This window comes from Danio rerio, chromosome 3 (assembly GCF_052040795.2).
Source record: "Danio rerio strain M-AB ecotype USA chromosome 3, GRCz13ab, whole genome shotgun sequence".
In the NCBI taxonomy this organism is placed as follows: domain Eukaryota; kingdom Metazoa; phylum Chordata; class Actinopteri; order Cypriniformes; family Danionidae; genus Danio; species Danio rerio.
Genome location: NC_141023.1, coordinates 31,080,001 through 31,092,803, shown reverse-complemented (window position 1 = coordinate 31,092,803; position 12,803 = coordinate 31,080,001). Strand labels below are relative to the sequence as shown.

Here is a 12,803-nt window from a genome sequence, read left to right as displayed (position 1 = left end):
GAGAGTCATGTTTGTTTGACCCACACACCTGTTCTCTGGGCAGCTGTCATTCACCACTGTGGGCAGCCAGTCCCGTAACACTTGCGTGCCAACCTGCAGGTTCAACTGGCCCAATAGGAGGCAGGCAGTCTGTCAAAAGGGCGGTTGTTAACTCCCCTGTTGTTCTGTGATTGGCCGCTTTGACAGTCACCCTGACCCTAGTAGAGGCTCAGAACACTGCACATACAAATCACAGTATAACAAGCCCAATAGTAAGGCAGATTATATCATTATTTTAAACAGAGGTTTCATAAAACTGACAGTACTTTAGTGGAAGGATTGTGGACAAAATGGACATTTTAATATAGTTTTATTTCTTGTTCTATTTATATATATTTCTTTTATTTGTGTTTGTGAAAAGCACTTTAAATTACCATTGTGTATGAAATGTGCTGTATAAATAAACTTCTAATCACCGAAGCTGCGAACTGAATCACTTACTTTAAATGCATTGTATCTAATCCTTTGATAAAAGAATTTAAGAAAAATTTATATATACATATATATATTTGTAAATGTCTTTTATGAAACTCTGTCAGAAACAGTATTAAAACTGGGTTGATACCTTTTTTAAAGCATGCGTTTATATTCAAAGTAGTCCATATTGGTACCATTTAAAAATATTGACTGGACGTGCGCTCATTTTTGTTATTTGACTTAGCAAAAAACGGTCAAAGTACTTGTTCTACAAACAAGTGTTTTTCATGACTATACATAAAGTGGAATAGTATATGAGAAGAAAATTTCAGTTTGCATCATCAAGCTGCTCAACGAGCTATTTTTAACCTATAATAATCAATGGAAGTGAATAAGAGCGAAGTCTCGGGCTAAAAAGATTCCAATGGTTGTGCACTCTCGTACTTAAAAAATAAGGTCAATATATTACTACCTTATGGGTCACATTTGCCACTAAACGTACAAAAAAAGGTTCTCTGAAGGTTCTCTTTGAAACCCTTGGGGGTTCTACAGCTGTGTCTGTTTTTGTGCCTTTTTTTCAATAAAAATGTTTTATTTTTAAATTCTAATTTTAAATATTGGCGTTGTGGTGGTACAGTGGTTAGCACTAGCGCCTGTCATGGTTTTCGGCCTTTTTTTCAATAAAAATGTTTTATTTTTAAATTCTAATTTTAAATATTGGCGTTGTGGTGGTACAGTGGTTAGCACTAGCGCCTGTCATGGTTTTCGGCTTTTCTCTTAATGAATAAAACTCAGTCTGGAGGTTATGAATATCAGATGGTTCTCATTGTATTCCAAAGTCCTCTCTTGTGCTCTTTTATGACCCCTTTGCCCTTTGTTCTCCCTGTGTTCATGTGGGTCTTCTCTGGGTGCTCCGATTTCCCCCACAGTCCAAACACGTTGGATAGGTGAATTGGGTTAGCTAAATTGTCCGTTGTGTATGTGTGTGAATGAGAGTAGATGGGTGTTTCCCAGTGATGAGCTGCAGCTGAAAGGGCATCCGATGCGTAAAACATATGCTGGATAAATTGGCGGTTAATTTCGCTGTGACGACTCCTGATTAATAAAGGGACTCAGCTAAAAAGAAAATTAATGTTTTATATTTTTAAAAAATTTACAATATTGCTATTTTCCCCAATGTTATACAGCACTACTGCAGGGAAATATCAGCAGTTTGTACACACTTTTAGTATCACCTTTGCTTGAGATGATAAAAACTGATAAATTCTGTTAATACAATTAATTTTGTTAATACGAAATAAGCCTGCTCCCAAGCAGGTTTGTACCAGACCCATAGAGAGAGTTGTGACAACAGAAGTCCAAAATGTAAACTCGGATAGTTCCAGGAAGTGCTTCGTGGTTAAGTCAAATTAGATAACATTAAAAACTTTTTAAAAAACATTTTAAATTTTTTTTTTTTTAGTGCAAAACCAGCCATGTTTAGCAGTAGCTTGGTTGTAAGGGCTAACTTCGGGAACTAGTGAGAGGCTCCATGAGCCGGCATTGCTGTTGAAATAAAATAACAAAAAAAAAAACGCTCCATTGTAGTCAATGTAGTTGTCGCAACTTTCCCTCTCACTCAATGGTTCTGGTTTGGAAAAATAGACTTGTTGCTTTGACAACAGCTCTCGGATGAGTTTTGAAGAATAAAACTATGCTAGATCATGTCAAATTGTCAATAATCAAATGCAGCTAAATGCGTAATCCATGTACTAAGAACAGACTCCAGGTGTGTTCAACAAGAGATAATACTGATTGAGAACTGCTCCAAAAGGAGGCCTTCGAAACAGAATCAGCAACTTTTAAATGGGATTAAGGAGCAGATTTTGTATATCCAGGAATAAAGAAGTTCACTATTGCATGCTGTGTAAAACATTCACTACATGGGAATCCAGCAGCCAGTGTTTCTTCTTCACTATTGTGCTGTAACAGGTGTGATCATATCCACTACCTTGCATATTCAGTAATTGCACACCTGCCTACCGCCAGCCCTGGTTCTCCTGTGTGATGTGATGTGATCTGCCTTCAGGCTCATGTCAGAGGGCATCTGCTTTGACATCTAAATCACAGACACTTAGTTCTACACTAACACTGCCGGGAACCCCAACCGGAGAAACGAGGCAAGTTTCTCGTTCCTTAGGTTCTAATTGTTCCCCTGAGGGAGGATTGTGGCATCGGTGCAGTGAAGATATCGATGTTCCAACACTTATTAGAACCTCACACTCTGGCAGTCAGCCGTTAGGCCAGGGGAACATGTCTGATTTGGATTGGTTAATTTGATCTGAAATGCGAGATGTGGCCGCGGAGGGGAAGCCGTATTTATAGATTGCACAGATAGAGTGGCCTGGGAGGGAAGACTTGGATGTCAGGAGAGACAGGGGGCTTGGTGAAGATGAAAGAGAGATGGGGAGGCAGATATGCATGTTCTGATAATACAGCCGCTAGTTAGAGAAGACAGTTTGAGTGGTGACCTCGGATGGTTTTGTGTGAGCGTGTGTAAACCAACCTTCCTTCCCTGCGTCCTTCACTTAAAGGCATTTTTTCTGTTTAATTTTTCATAGTCATGCGTTTAAAGATATCTTCTACCAATTCAGCTTATTAAACACATTACATATAAATTCCATATTATTAATTCTGTTACTAATCATATCTAATATAAAAGTAAATTAGCAGGAAATCTAGCAAATTGTTCATTCATTTTCTTTTTGGCTTAGTCCCTTTATTAATCTGGGGTTGCCACAGCGGAATGAACCAACAACTTATCCAGCACATTTTTTAAACAGCGGATGCCCTTCCAGCCGCAACCCATCTCTGGGAAACATCCATACCCTCATTCACACGCATACACTATGGACAATTTAGCCTACCCAATTCACCTGTACCGCATGTCTTTGGACTGTGGGGCAAACCGGAGCACCCAGAGGAAACCCACGCAAACACAGGGAGAACATGCAAACTCCACACAGAAACGCCAATTGACCCAACCGAGGCTCGAACCAGCAACCTTCTGACTGTAAGATGACAGCACTACCTACTGCGCCACTTCGACGCCCAAACTGTGTTCATATTGTAATAATTATTGCTGAAAAATAAAATACAATCGGAAGTGTAGAATGCATTCATAACGTTTTTTGCGCAGCGACTCTTCTTTGAATGAGTTTGATTTACTAGACATTAAACGGCAACTGCATTTCATGAAAGACAGAGTTAAGATGCCATCTTTTATCCCACGTGGATGCTATGAGGATAAACAAGAGACCAAGACCATAAGTATGGTGAGAATGAATGAATGACAGCTTCTAAAAGTGTCTGAGTGGCATCCCCTCTTTTCCCAGTAGACATACCTTATGTTTTATATGCTAATTTAAGCAATTTTTAAAAAAGATAAATATAATGTATATAAAACTATACATTATTTGTTTTACTTCATAATACCTATACATCTTATAAGCTTTTTATATTAATGGACAATGCACCGATATTATTGTTTAACAGTGTTTTTGCACTACAGTATTTGAATCTACCAAGTTTAGCTTACAATGTTTGCAATAAATATATTGTTATACTTCCATTAAATTATAATCCCAAATATCAAAAATGACAACAGATAAAGCTTTAATTAATGTCAGTTTTAATTTTATTGATTAATGCGCTTGACAGATTTCATTCATTTATTTTCCTTCTGCTTTGTCCCTGGTTTTTCAGGGGTTACCACAGCGGAATGAACTGCCACTTACTTGACAGATTTATGTTTTTAATTTTAGGTGTTTTATGTTTAGTGAAATAATTTTCTAATTGCATCTTCAGTGATTTTCAACTAGTTACACTGTCTTGTCTCAATAGGTGGATTTAGAGGTTTTTGCAAAAAAAGCAGTAGTGGATTCAGCTGGTTTTGACGCAAAATAAAATCTACCTTGTTAAAAACCAAATAAATGTCTAAAGTGACATTTAAAAAAAAAAAAAAAAGGTTTTATTTACTAGCTAATAACCTTATCATTACATATAAAATTAAATTTCTGAATCAATTTAGAGGAGCCTATAAAATTCTCATTTACAAAAAAAGAGGTCTGATGCATGAGGGTTTAGCATCTGTACTCTTCATATACTATCCTCATCTATTCCTGGCAGACATTTACGATAAATTTACCAACAAATTTTGCTGAAAAGTCGTTTAAAAATTCTGGCAGTGGCAGGTAACAACAACAACAAAAAGAGTGATAATTTATTTTTCTGAAGAAATGAGGAATGGTCAGCTTGACGGATTTATATCCAAGTTGAGCGAGATTGAATCTAATGACCCACTTTTTTTTGGTACCCTGCCATCTCGGTGTCACTTCCCCTGAAAGCTTGAAGATGCCTTTAGAGACATTTCAAGATGTGACACAGTCATACACACAGACGGTGCTATAAAGGTCTTTTTCGGCCAGCTCGTCTCACTGCTCCTTGCGTGACTGACCGAGACAGTTGTCTTGTGGCAGTATCCATCATCTGCACAGCACTCCTTCACTCTTTTAATCTCTCCACTGTTCTCCAGCAATGGCCTGCACCTTTAGCTTTTATCACTGGCCTTCTCAAACTCTCCAGCCTGGTCAGCACAGCCTAGCATCTCTCCAGCCAGTTAATCCCTGCTGTATGATGTCTCTACAGTATGTGAGGCTTCCCCTAGGCTTCACCTTCTGTCTGTCCTTTTCCTGCTTTCTAACTCTGGCTGTTTAATCCTCAAAACTGGCTCGTAAATAGAGATGAATGATGTGTGTGTATACAGTATATGGTAAATGTTATGGTTTTAAATGTTCTAATGGACGGGGGGATGTGTGATACAGTTTGCTAGTCAGGTGCTATTCTAGTGTGTTTTTTTTTTTAGAATAAAAATGCACCTCATCCAGACTGGCATTTTTATTGCATTTCTAAAAGTACAGCCAAAATTTGTTTTATTTATTGACTTTGAAATGAACATCACAATTACACCAGACAACCAAATGCATTTGTTTAAATATTTTAGCGGACTTGATAATTCTCAACACCTGTCCACGGGAGGCTTGACATAAAATGAAAATAAATACATATATGCTATTATAAACATTAGAACACATTTTAAACACTTAAACATTATAATTCTTTACATGAAATTGCTTTAGGGCAGCATAATCAACAAACTAAACTATTTGTATGAAGACTGCTGTTTTGTTTTTAAAAACTTTTTAAGTACACTACTAAAAACATTTATTTTACTTTCTAATTTTCGGCTGACAGGTATATCATTCCACAATTTAGTTCCCTTAACAGAGAAAACACATTGACCAAAAGAGGTTTTACACATTGGAACAAGACAGTCATCAATAGCAGTTGCTCGTGTGACTCTGAGAGAGGTTTAGTTCTGATTAGATCAAAAAACAGCATTATTCAAACATTTAAAAAACAATTTAAGACAATTAAATTTAATTAAACCATCGAAACTAAAAAGGTTATGTTTACATAAAACCTCATTGCATAGGCTTTAAGTCCATAATTTTATTTGCTTTTTTGAATATTGAATCAATACACCTGATATGTTACCTTTCATGCTCATTGACCACGCACATGTTTTTCAGGAATTTGAACGTGCAGTCTGCCATTTGTATATTTGTTTTATGAGACTGGCTTGACGATTCAGGGAATGATACACAATAGTCCGGATCATCAGTCAGGGAGTATGGACAGCCGCCCCTGTTTTCAAAAGTTTGCAATAAAATGGAACACCAGCTTTTTTAAATTAAAACATGTTCTTCAGTGTTTTCAAAATGCTCCATTTTTGCGGGTCAAAGATGCCAGAGTAGAGTGAATTTAACCAAAAAAACTAATTATTGCAAATGGCAGCTCAATCTGCTTCACGACTAATCACAATCCCTTTCCATGCTCAGGCCCTTAGAGCTTCAGCCCAACCTGGTCCTATTGTTAATACAATCAGTTGAGACAGATCTCAACAGACAGCTCTTATTTATTTAAATTAATTTTATATATTTGCTAATGTGGATTTCAAATGCATGTCCTTTGACCAGTTACATTTGTACTTTAAAGGGCCATGAAACCCCCTCGTTTTAGCAGGGTGTTTTCACACCTCTACTTTGGAAAAAGTCAGAAAAGTGGGCGTGTCCAGCTCTGTTTAGGGGGGAGTGTCGGAGGAAGAAAAGTGGGATGGTGTGGGAGTGTCTATTTGGGCACGCGCAAGTTTCAGAGTCAAAATACACACAAACACACAGAAGAAAGTGATGGTGTTTAACCTACATGGACATCTGTAGTCGAATTATTTGCCAAATTATTAAATGGTGGACTTTAACTGCAGTTTGGCTCTTTCGTTCAGGGAATTAATTCATGCCCCTCGCGACAAGCAAGATATTTGATTCGAGGAACTGCTCTAAGCGTGTATTTTTCATGCAATGTTTGATACCGCACGGCGAATGAGAGAAAAAACTCCTCCGCATTTCCCAAACAAACTGAACAAACAAAGAGCACTGCTCACTCACTTACCAAATCTGTAGAGACAGGACAATCACCAGCAACTAGAGCCGCGTCTTTATGAAGAGATCCGGATCTCAGCGTTTGCAGATGAGAACAGCTCTCAGGTAAACAATGTTCCTCCTTAGACACGTAAGTTATTGTTGTCGAGCGTCGCGTACACTGTAATCCACACGTGAGTCTGAGCTCTCACAGAGAGAAAATGAAAACGAAACTTAACTGTAGCAAACTATAAAAGCAACACTTCACGCTTGTTTTGCCAACACAACGTGGTGTGTCTGTAAGCACTGTGACAGTAATGAATATTAATGAAGTTGCACAATAGAGCGCGCTGATTGGTTTCAACCAAGCCTTACTCATGCATTAATGCATCACACTGTAAGACGTAATAAGACACACTCTGGCACAGACGCCCAGTCTGTACGCTGGAATACAACGCTATTATGTCATGGCCGTGACGCAGCTTCAAAAATTCGTTCTAAACCAGAAGTACGAATTTGCTTGAAATAACGCAAAAACAACCAATTTACACTTTTTAGTGAAATATAGGTGTCCTAATAGTGTTTTTAGCAGTGTGGGACACATATACGACTGTCAACAGCTCAAAAAATGTGTTTTGGTGTTTCGTGACCCTTTAAGGGTTCAAATTTACATTTGGATTTTCAAAGTTACATTTGGATAAAAATTTTTTGAGAGCAAAATGTCATATGCACCTTTTAGATTTTCAGTTTAACCACAAATGTGACCCATTTGCTTGGTTATTGTAAGTACTGTAACAACAAACAATGCTTTACATGTGACTACATGTTGTTGTTGTTGTGAGGCAAACTAGTGAAGTCTCATTCATTTATTGATTTTTTTTTTTGTTCTTTAAATTTTTTCTTGTTTATGGTTGTTTTCTTTCAGTCATGCAAGACGCTGCATGTAATTGGCACATAATCCGTGCTTTCTATCATGTCAGGGTAAATAATTCCAGACTATGAATATGATGCACTAGTTTTGGAATGTTTAAAAATTGATTCATTTTCTTATCCAGCGTACTTTTTACGCAGCGGATGCCCTTCCGGCTGCAACTCAACACTGAGAAACATCCTTACACTCTTGCACTCACATACATACACTACTGCCAATTTAGTTCATTCAATTCACCTATAGCGCATGTCTTTGGACTGTGGGGGAAACCGGAGCACCCAGATAAAACCCACCCAGCCAGGGCTCGAAACAGCGACATTCTTGCTGTAAGGCGATTGTGTTACCCACTGCGCCACCGTGACATCATGTTTAAATATGACTTGATTAAATAAAAAGCATTTTAGACATACGTTTTATAATTTCAGTAATGAACAGTGCTACTTGTAATCTTGCTTCTGTTCACTAAAAAAGAGATTAATTGGATTTACAAATTTTTTTTAAGGTAAATGGTTGCAAACAATTTTTATGGGCTGAATGTAACAAACAAATAAATTTGAACATTATTAAATTTCTATATACATTGTTCGCAACCATTAACCTTAAAGAATTGAATAAATCCAATGAATTCAACATAGGCTCATTCTGAAAATGTATCCCTATATACGTTTCTGGAGATCGCAAAATATGTAGCTAAAAGAATGTATGGCTGCATCTTTAAAATTAACCAACCAGCCATTCCTTTTCTCATTTACCAGATGACCGCTTGCCTCCATATGGACGACTTTTCTGCTGTTACCAGTTTGTCCAGTAGCTCAAAACATACGTTGGTGGACTTGAGTGACAGAGCAGAGTTGACCACCACAACGGGGTTCAAGTCCAGTGATAATGTCTGAAAACGTGGTAAAAATCAGGCGAGGCCTTTCTTTTGGATTGCTTTTTCCATATAGAAACATTGCAGTTGGGTTTAGGGAGGGGAGTGGGCGGGTCAATCAATGCTTTTTAAGACGCTATTGGTAAGTTTTAGGGAAGGGGAAGGGTGGTTGGTCAGTTGATCAGTCAGTAAATCGGTCAGTCGACGACAGCCTCTGGTGGATTTACGAGAGAATAGCAGGTGCGAATGGCACTCGTGAGAGAAATTTGAGATCTGAAAAGCCTCTGGTGGATTCAAAAAAACAAAAACTGCAAAGAAAGCAGCTCCTGGGACGTATTTTGCTCTCTTCAGAAATGTATATAGGGGTACGTAACCAGAATGAGACTGGGTTGAATTAATCATTTGTTTTCACTCTTCTGTTCTTGCTTTCTCTTCAGAAAAAGCATGCATAAATATAACATTTTAAGAAGTCCCACTTCCAAGTTTTGTTGACCAGACAGAAAACACACCTGCTTATTCCAATTACTTTAAACTAGTTATAATTAAATTACCCAAAACAGATGTTGATATCAGGCATAAACAGAGTTTTCCCATATCGTTCATCCCCCAAAGTACTCCTTTAATGCTTTTAATCCAAAGCCATTTGCGCTAATTGCCAGTATAGTACCTTGTGGGTGGACCTCAAGCAATGCATCTTGCTCAAGGGCAAAAAAGGTGAAAGTGGACTTCATTAGCTCTGTCCACCAGTGATTAAAATGCGTCCTCTGTGTTACCAAACCAGGTATTAAACCAGCCGTACTTCTGTGTAAACAAGAAGCTTATTTTTATCACCCTCTTCCTTTCACACAGCACACTCACACTCGCCAGCCTTTGAGCTTCTGTCCTAATTAGTCGAAATTAAGATGAATGTCTGGCCTTCCCACCATTGATTGCCATTGATCGAACCCTCATCCCAATGCCCCCACCTGCCCAGGGCTCCACTGCACCCAACACATCATTTATATCAATCCTTACTCTTTTTCCCTTTCTATCACTTCTCTTCCTCTTTACTCTCCCTCTGCAAATGCAGTACTGCATAGTGGACTGTATTTGCTCTGTATGCACAGTGGTTGGTGGGTGGTGGATAGAAGGGGAGCAGTATTGCTACCGGCAGTTCAATTTGTTTCTAAAATTGTGGAGAGGGAAACGAGCTGAAAATGTGTGTCTATGGGGGATTTTGTTATATGTGTGCCTGTGTTTGTGTGCTTGTGCTGCGGTTTACCTCCATAAAGATAAGGTGAACCCTCAAATCATTTTGTCGCCATGTATTTTATGTTATTCTGTGAATGTCTGGCAGGAGTAAAAGGCGGGAGGAAGGATGATGAAATATTAAAGCTCATCTCCTCCTGTTGACATTCAGAGTTAGTGGACTGGGGCTCCCTAAAGTAGCATAGCAGACACACAGAGCCAAAGGCCAGCAATGGATATACTTAGACAGAAATGTGCGTATGCGTGTGTGTGGGGGTGTATATGGCTGGCTGAGTGGGTGGATAAATGCAGAATGACTGTGTAAAATGAAAAAGAGAGGTCACTCAGTGAAGAAAGTGATCTCATAAACTGTTTTAGTGACACATGAGTTGACTGACGGTTCAGGGAGAGGGATATGGAAGAAAATGTAAAGAATTAAAAGTGAAGACTGACTGACTAATTAACTTTATATCTGACATTGAAGAAACAATGGAGTGTAAGTTGGTGCTGTCCCAACAAGCTTTTTTTGTGTGTGTTAAATAGATCCTGTACATCTTAGCTAAAACAAGACTAAATTTGGGCTGTCTTATAGATGTCTAACAATAGTCAAAAAATAGTCAGGATTGCATGACTACAAATGTGAAATCTGTCTATACTGTATACTTGATGACTAGTCTACTTTTGGACTAATGTTATCTATTTGATTTTCACTGCTAGACCAAATTTAGTTGTCTAATACACCTCTTTTAAATACAGAATTGCTTGGCAGGGACTCACAAATCTTAGTTATTAAAATAAGTTCCAATTATGAATGTTTATTTAAACTGTTAATTATTTTAAATTGAAGAATGTAAGAAATAAAATAAAGTACCTAAAATCAATTGAATTATTTTAGATTTCATTGGTTATTTTTCATCAGGGGTGTCCAAACTTGGTCCTGGAGGGCCATTGACCTGCATATTTAAGTTCCAACCCTATTTAAAAACGCCTGAACCAGGTAATCAATCTCTTTCTAGGTATACTAGAAACTTCCAGAGAGGTGTATTGAAGGAAGTTGGAGCGAAACTATGCAGGACAACAGCCCTCCAGGTCCGAGTTTGGACACCCCTGTTTTAAGTCACCTACTTAGTAAGTCTTAACTAACTTGTACTCATAATTATACTTCATGGACTTCATGGAAAAAATACAAATCAGTGTGTGAATTTTAGGCCATTGTTACTTTTGTGTTCAGTGGTATGATGACCATATATACAAACAGTACAGCCAGAAAAGGAAGGTTAGATTTAGATTTGTTTTTCTCTCTTTTAATTCCAATTGTTTACTACATGTGAAAGGAAATGCTGGAGAGAGATGGAAGTGTTAAAAGTGTCCTTGCAGCCTTAAGTGAAACATGCAATACTCTCTGTCCTGGTTTAAGGCTGCACTTTTGTCAAAGCTTTAGTGGCCTCAGACATATGCACATTCCAACACAATCTCACGGCAATTCGTAACTTTTTCATATAGTGGCTAATTCGTATGAATTCGTCTGATCTAATTCGTACAGTTTAGTACGATTTGCTTATCCCCCAATGACGGTTGGGGTTAGGGGTGGGGTCAGGTGCCACGCCTCCTTTTTAAAATCGTACCATTTCGTACGACTGAACTCGTACGAATTCGTACGAATTAGCCACTAAACTGGCAAAACGTAAAATACTTACGTTTTCTCGTGAGATCAGGCTGCACATTTTCTATTTGCAAGTAATAGTCAATAGACTCTTTAACATTGCTTAGTTGACTCCTAAAAAACCTTATTTTAAAGAACTAGAAACAGTATACTACTTTTTTAACTATAGTTTTTTTCAGGAGATTTTTACTTTTAATCTATGGTACAGTGGTGAATATTGACACAATCATGGGGAGCGGAAAGAGTGAGAAGATAGATCAGCAAATGACTTTGGGCCGGAAATCAAACTTAGAGCGCAATGAGCACCTTGGTGCAACAGTCTGTGTCGATGAACTTCCTGTAACTCTTAACTAACTTGCACTGAAGAACGCAATGACATCACATTGTTTATGGCTGCACTATTAATTGAAGATAACACACTCATAATTGCAAATGGGCGACACTGTGGTTCAGTGGTTAGCACTGTCGCCTCACAGCAAGACGTTCACTGATGGACATGCAATATAAGTGAACTGAATAAACTAATTTGGCTGTAGTGTATGTGTGTGAATGTGAGAGTGTATGGGAGTTTCCCAGTACTGGGTTGCAACTGGAAGGGCATCTACTGCGTAAAACATGCTGAACAAGTTGGCGGTTTATTCAGCTGTGGTGACCCTTGATAATTAAAAGGACTAAGCCAAAGTAAAATGAATGAAACTGAATAATTGCTAATAATTATCATCATTTTGCAGTAATGACAGTTGTTTACACAAGCTTCTCGGTGAATTAGGGCTCTATGTTGTTGCTACATTTGAAAATACGTGAAAATAGCACACATAAAGTTTAACGTTAGCATTTTTCCTTCTAAACTCACTACATAACTTCATGAAATCATGACCAGCAGCGTAACAATTGGCTGACTGCACAGCAGTGTAATGACATCATCTGATTAATATTCAATTATCCAAGTAAGCAAAATTACATAAAGTTTGTAGTAAACGGTTTGTTAAATATAATACGCGATAACTTTCTATTTTTGTTGTGAGCTACAGGCTTTACACTTTCATGTGTCAAAAGTATTTTGTTTTATATTTACATTTAGAGCAGATTTTCTTTAGTAACATAGGCCTATTCAAGTTTCTTAATCGGCGTAAAGAATAA

At 37.9% G+C, this 12,803-nt stretch overlaps 1 long non-coding RNA gene across 9 annotated transcripts in view; it reads left to right on the top strand.

The window, feature by feature from the left end:
• The window catches only part of LOC147845657 (uncharacterized), a 154,784-nt gene that overhangs the window by 18,614 nt on the left and 123,367 nt on the right, over window positions 1–12,803 (top strand). For 2 of the 9 annotated variants that reach the window (XR_015480950.1, XR_015480945.1), the window contains exon 1: window positions 11,015–11,128. The exons of 6 other annotated variants lie outside the window; for them this stretch is intronic. This is a non-coding gene — a long non-coding RNA (uncharacterized LOC147845657). Of the gene's footprint in view, window positions 1–11,014; window positions 11,129–12,803 lie in introns of those variants that run through there. One more of the 9 variants, XR_015480949.1, reaches the window with a different exon arrangement.